Below are 7,556 nucleotides of genomic sequence, written 5' to 3'. Positions count from 1 at the left end.
TAAAAATTGCCAAGAAGAAGATGGCTTCAATTAAAGAAGGCTTTCTCGCAAAGCTCTGGAGTGTATTTATCTTCAAGCTAATGTTACAGTTGATGGGTCGTTTTTGCCAAGCTTCCTAACCACTGGGCCTTCTTTTCCTTCATGGACCCATGACAGAATATGCAGATTGTTTAAGAAAAGAATTTGTTCTTCTCTTTTTTTCTGGGTGATGGAAGAACAGCCGCTAGTTGAATAACCATGTGGTTCATTAAGTTAGCAACATTTCAAAGGCATCTTGGTGACCTATCAAAGGCCTGCTGAATTTTTCTCCTCTAGCAAAGGCATTGAGCCTTTTATTCTCCAAGGGGCAGAAGGAGATGGGTGGCTAGGCGAGAGAAAAAGGAGTAATGCCCAACTGGACAATGAGAAGCATTGACAAAGTGCTCACATTTATTGGCTGATCGTCTGCATCAGTCATTCATTCACAAGCACAAGGTCTAAATTGCAGAACCAATTAACAGCACTAATAGCCCTTGCCTGAATTAATCTTTGAGACAAAAGGGAGGAGAAGTGGAAGTGCTATTAGCAAATCAAGCTGTACCATCCCTGCTTTATTGCAGGAATCTAAGTGTCTGTATTTGGCTATTGTACACTGACTGCAATTACAGCCCTCATTTAAAAATGATTAAGTGGTTATAATTATTTTTCAATTAAAACTTATATCTTCCATTTATGCAACATTTCAGACTTCAATTAAACTTCTTTGAAAAAGTGCCATTGAGCCAAAAAAAGATTCCTGCTTCCTATTTAACCATGAAACTCTGAGTAATACACAGATAGAGCTTTTATTTTAGTCTTTTAGTATTAATTCCTTTGGAATTTGCACATCATGATGGGGACTATCAGCCTAATCATTTGTAGTATTTGATGAAAATGACCATCACTGAAAATATAGAGTTTTACAGTTCTTGATAATTCCTTTGTAAGGTAAAGCTACTTTGTGAGACTGAAGCAAAGAGTCATGAGTCAGTGATATAAGTGAAAATACCAGCTACCAACTTGAAATTAGTGCCTCTAGTAGAGCTGTCATCTAAGGTTTGATTTATTTGGAGACTCATAAAAATAATAATACATCAGGATAGCATTTTAATGCTTGCATTAAAAAAGCATTTTACGTACCTTTTCTCATTTGATACTCACAAAAACCTTAAGTGAAAACAGAAGCCCAGAATCACATAGTAAACTGTCATCTGAATTGGTATCCAAAATCAAGTCTTGACTTTGTCAAATCAAAATCTCTCCTCTCTATACTTGATCTTTAGAATCAGTATTTTGAGAATTGGAAGAGACCTTAGAAACCTTTTCAAGTGTCACCTCCTTTAATCCTCCCAATTGTTAGGGATCTCTCTCTCTCTCTCTCTCCTGAATCACTCTGTAATTATTTGATAATGTTTGTCCTTAATTCTGGAAGAGGACCATGACAACATCAGGGAGTTGATGCTATGAGAAACAAGTGGATTGGATTTGAGTGAGGGGGATGCTGAATCTGATGGTCAAATATGAATCTGGAATCAAGGTTAAGCAACTTGTCCAAGGTCACACAACTAGTAAGTGTCTGAGGCTGAATTTGAACTCAGGTTCTCCTGACACCAGGATTGTTGCTGTATCCACTGCATCCACATGTCCCTATTTTGTATTTACTTATCTCTGAATTCTTTGTTCTCCCCTAGTAGATTATAAATTACTTTGAGCACATGGACTAATTAAATCTAAGGATCATCATTTAGTCAACAAGTACCTACGAAGTGTTAGGCATGAAGCTAAGCACAGGAAATATGAAGAAGAGCAAAGACAAACCTTGCTGTCCAGGAGTTTATAATCTAATGGAGGGATCCAACATGAAAATTAGAATGTGCTAATACAATATAGACAGAATAAAGGAGAGAATCAACAGACTATGGTATTATCATCAAGGAGGACCAGAAAAGCTTTTTTTAAAATAGAAGATGGAATTTTAGCTGAGATTTTAAGGAAACCAGGGAAACCAGGAAGTAGGAATAAGGGGGGAGAGAGAGAGAGAGAGAGAGAGAGAGAGAGAGAGAGAGAGAGAGAGAGAGAGAGAGAGAGAGAGAGAATGGAGAACAACCAGTGAAAATGCCTGAAGTCAGGAGATGAAGTGTCATGCCTAACACAGCAAGGAGGCCAGTATAACAGAATAACAGAATACATGGAGAGAAGGGGATTGGGGAATAAAGTGTATGAAGTCTGGAAAAGTAGGAAGGTGCTATATCATAAAGGGTGCCAACCAGAAGATTTTCTATTTACTCCTGGAAGTAATAGGGAGCCTCTGCAGTTTATTGAATTAGAGGTTGGAGGATATAGGCATATTTGCTATTAGGAAGATTGATTTGACAGCTGAATGGACTGGAATGGGGAGTGATTCAGGAAGAGAGTTCAATCAGTAGCTTATTGGCAATAGTTCAGATACGAGGTGATGGAGACCTGCACTAGGGTGATGACAGTGTCAGAGAAGAGACAGAAGCATATGCAAGAGATACTATGAAGGTATAATTGACAACAGGCTATGTGGGGGAGGGAGAGAGAGAGAGAGATAGAGATAGAGATAGATAGATAGATAGAGAGAGAGAGAGAGAGAGAAGTCAATGCTGACACTTAGGTTGTAACCTTGGATGACTGTGAGTATTGTGATAGGAATCAGGAAATTAGAAAGAACTGAGGACTTCAGGGGGAAGGAGGAGGAAATGAGATCATGTCCAATAGATTTGTCCTCGTACTGTGGTTAAGAGATCTAATAAAAGTTCAGTTCAAGATGTCCAATGGGCAGTTGGAGATGGGAGTTTATAGGTTAGAAAAGAAACTAAAACTAGATAAGTAGACCTAAGAATTGTTAGCATAGAGATGATAGTTGAATCCATGGGACTTGATGAAATCACAAAATGAAAAGATATAGGAGAAAAGAGGAGTGTTTTAGAAGACACCATCAGTGGGTATAACCTAGACACAGATCCAACAGAAGAAATTGGGAATGGTCAGATGGCTAGGAGAAACAAGATAGTCATGTTATGAAAACCTAAAGAGAAGGGAATATTAAGTACAAGGGCTGTAGAGAAGTCCAAGAAGGATAAGGACAGAAAAAATTCCATTGTATTTGCTAGTTCAGAGATCATTGGCAACTTTGGAAAGAGCAATTATAGAAAGGTTGAAATTTTTTTGTCTATTACTTTAAAGGCAGAAGACTGTTGTATGATGGAGTGGTATTTCTATAATACTCCAGATTCAGGCCAGATTTAGATCTGGGAGAGAGATTAGAGTTTAGAGTTCATTGAGTATGAACTCTTTCATTTTACAGAATGGGAAACCCAAGGTCGGACAGGGACTAAGGGGATAGAACCAGGATTTGAACTGTCTCCCTGATTTCACATCTTTCATTCTTTACATTGTATCATACTGTCTTCAATTTTGTATTTGTAATCCTAATATCTAGGCCAGTGTCTGGCAGCATTTCTTCAATAAATTCTGGTTAATGATGTTCTAATTCTACCCTTTTATTTTACACAGTAGGAAATTGAGGACCAGGCAAGGGAACACATTTGCTCAAGTCACAGAACTAGTTTGTTGAAGAGCTCTATCTAGAATTCAAGTGTCCTGAATGCTAATTCGGAGCTAAACCAGATTTCAATCAATTTTATTCCAGATTACTGCTTACAGGTTGTTGTGGGAGCAGTGGTGTGTTTAGAAAGGGGAATGCAATGACAGACATGACAATCTAGATAAGTGACTTTTTATATTATTTTGATCTTCTATCTCTCTGGGACCCTTCAGCACTAAGAGAAGAAGCCTAAGGTTTCTTCTAGCCTGACTGAGGAGAGGAGATAAAAGAAGAGAGAGAGAGAGAGAGAGAGAGAGAGAGAGAGAGAGAGAGAGAGAGAGAGAGAGAGAGAGAGAAGGTTCTCCTATGTAAGTAGTTTATCTAAGTATCCATGCCAGACAAAAAAAAATTGGATAGAGTCTGTGGGTATGATAGAAAGAATACAAGACAAAAGTCAGAAGATCTGGGTTGAGTCCTAGAATCCATACCTGCCTGCTCTGAGTCCCTGAAAAATTTACTGCACTCTTCCTGAATGTCAGTCAGCTAGGTAGCTCAGTGGATAGAGAGCTGAGTATGATGTCAGGAAAACCCAAGTTCAAATCTGGCCTCAGACACTTAATAGTTATGTAAGGGCAAGTCACTGAACCTCTGTCTTAATTCAGTAGAGAAGGAAATGGCAAGTCACTCCAGTATCTTTGCCAAGAAAGCTCCATGGACAGTATGGTCAGTGGGATTATGCAGAGTTGATCATCACTGAACTTGTTGGACATGACTGAACAAGAACAATATGGGGATGCAATTACTTGTACCAATTATATAAATGCAGGATTTTTAAAGTTAGCAGGGAATTTTAGAGATAGTCTAGACCAAACTCTAATGATATGGATAAAGAAAGAGTCCCCAAATATAGAATGTTTTGCCCAGAGTAAGCATCAAAGAGAAAAATTTGAACCCATCACCTGTTTCCAAATTTAGAGCTCTTTACACTACGCTGTTGTTTCTGTGTATATGTGTTTGTTTGAGGGTTGTGGGGAAGATGTTATTGCTTAGTACAATAATTGGCACATAGTATGTTTACTGATAGATTTTTGTAATTTTAAAGGGTCATCATATTCTTCAAGTGTCTATAGTCTTCTTACTTAGCTGTTGCTTCATGGTTCCCTCAGGTTCCTGGAGCAATTGTTAAATTTTACCCTCTGTTAGTTAGAGTCTAACTCTTTCCACTTCTGGTTTTGGTAGTCCAGGATGAGGAGAAAACATTCCTCTCTTCAACTCTTCTGTTTGTCTCGAAGGTACCCCCCAAGTCTTTCAGTTACATTAGTTCATAACCTTGGAGTCATCTGTGTATATTCTTTCTCACCTCTCTTATCCATTCAATTGTTAGACCTTATCTATATTCACATCTTCCAATTTGCCCTCCCTTTTCTCAACTCACATTACCAACACCCCAACTCAAGTCCTCATCACCTCTTGCTTATATTATTAAGCCACAAATTCCTAAACGTTCTTCCTACTTCACGTCTTTCCTTCCTTCTTCACTTAACTGCCAAAGTGACATTACTTAAAGTACAGGTCTGACTGTTCAATAACTATAATGGCTCTTTATTAGCTCTGGAATCATATGCAAACTTCACTGTTGGATAGTAAATCCTTCACACTTTGACTCCAACCTAACCTCCCAATTTATTTATATAGTTCTCTCCTTTCCTTGATATTCAGTTAGGTGAAATGGGCTGTCTTGCTAGCTTCCACACATAATACTCCATCCCTTGTCTCTGTGCCTTTGCATAGGTTTCCCTGATATCTGGAATTCACTCCTTTAACTCTGTATCTTAGAACCTTTAACTTTTTTACTTTAACTCTGTATCTTAGAACTTTTAACACTGTATCTTAGAATTCCTGTTCCCTCTAAAGTTCTGCTCAAATACCTCTTCCCACATGAGATACTTTCTGATTCCCCGAGTTTTGAGATCTCCCTGCAGTTATTAATTTTGAATTGTTTTTGTAAATTTTTACATGTATTTATTGTATATTCTGTTTGCCAGAATAGAATGAAAGTGTGAGGGAAAAGACTCGTTTTTGTCAGTCTCTCCAACACTAAATATAAGGCCTGGTCCAGAATTAGTATTTAATAAATGCTCAGTATATATTTATATGCTTCACCTGATGTTTATGATCAGAAACTTGTCAAAAAAGGGGTTTTTGTTGCTATATATTTAAAGAAATCTTGAATGAATTTGATATATGACATGATTAGACATCACAGATGTCTAATGAACCCTGAATTGGAGTCAAATTAGACTGGATCATACCTGGAAAAATCTCTAATGTTTTTAATCCTCAACTACTCATTGACTTTAAGTTAATTTCTATAAAAAGAACAACCTTCCAGGCATGTCACATAACTGTGAGGTATGGATATCATGCTCTCAGAAGAATCACAACTTTAGTGCTCCAAAGAACAAAGAAATGCATGGTGCACATCAACAGGTCCCAACTCATTACCAATAATTATATACATATAAGAAATGATGCAAAAGACATCATCAAAGAAACATGATTTGAAAAGAAAGGGGATTGTTGATTATGTCAATTCAGATGGTCAATCTGAAGACTGAACTTTTATTCCTGAAATATCAATACAATGAGAAGAAGGCCAATAAATTGATTTGCAAATACTCTGGGGGGGGGGAATATGTGGAAATTTATAAACCAGAATAATAGACAAGAATGGGCTGCAATTTGGAGCTTGTTGTTGCTATTGTGGTTTCTTTATTTTTAAAGATTATGACTTTGGGAAGATCATGACTTAGAAATGAATTGGATTTCAGTGTTCAAAGTCACCAACCTCACCCTCTCCTCTTGAGTTATTTAGTTCTAGATATAGATCAGGGTGACTGGAGATGACTCTGATGCAATAAGAGACCTTGGCCTTTTAAGTTAGTCTTTCCCAATTTATTTGAAACAACTTCCATTCAGTGATTAAGACTAGGTAAGAAATGAGGCAATAAATGATCTCTTTTTTCCTAATTTAAAAACTCAATATGGGAAGGAAAGAGAAGCAATTTCTAGTTACATTCTATCTGAACTATCAGAATCCACACAAATGAGGTCCCGGATCCACTGATCTATTGAAATGAGTAAAGATGTGCAAAAGAATTCTTGATAATGAACATATTTTACAAAAACATCAACTGAATAGCTTTATCTTCATCCCTGAAATGCAAATAGTTGTTTATTTAGAAACAATAATATTTTTATATTCATCTCTTTTTCTAATTTTTGGCCACAAAGTTATTATTATGTTAATATGATGTTTATACTTTATAATTATGGAATTATAGAAATGCATGAATTTTAGAAATATTTGCTAATTTAGAATCAGAAGATCTGGATTTAAATCTTGGCTCTCCTGTTTACTGATCCTGTGATTATGGGCAAATCACTTTATTTCTGAGTCTGTTTCCTCATCTGTGGTAATTATATTTCCAGTCCTTAGCTCACAAGATTATGGGAAAAATTATTCATGTACTCTAAAGTGTTAAGAAATGTGAGAGATATTAACAATAACAACATTTTCAGTTTTTTGACAGAAAGAAACCAGACCACTATTTCTTAATGTGACCAAATGTACCTGTTTAAAGGAAAGCAAATTGTCTTTTGGACACTAGAGGGCAATAGCAACTCACTGATGACAACATAAACACAAACAAGTTAGATATAGATAGAAGTTTAGCTGGTTAAGAAATTTAGATATTGAGTTGAACACTCTCATTTTGAAAATGAAGCAACTGAGACTCAAATATCTGAAATGAGTTTCTCAAATTGAGTGCCAGAGTCATGAGTAGAACTATGGGTTACTGATTCCCAGACCAAAGCTCTTTTACTGTACCCCATGATAGACTCTCTGTAATCTGGATAATAACTTAGACTTTTATTGTAATTAGACCAAAATATTATATAGATG

Source organism: Macrotis lagotis, chromosome 1 (assembly GCF_037893015.1).
Source record: "Macrotis lagotis isolate mMagLag1 chromosome 1, bilby.v1.9.chrom.fasta, whole genome shotgun sequence".
Taxonomy (NCBI): domain Eukaryota; kingdom Metazoa; phylum Chordata; class Mammalia; order Peramelemorphia; family Peramelidae; genus Macrotis; species Macrotis lagotis.
The sequence above is the reverse complement of the archived record's forward strand: the minus strand, read 5'-3'. Positions refer to the sequence as shown.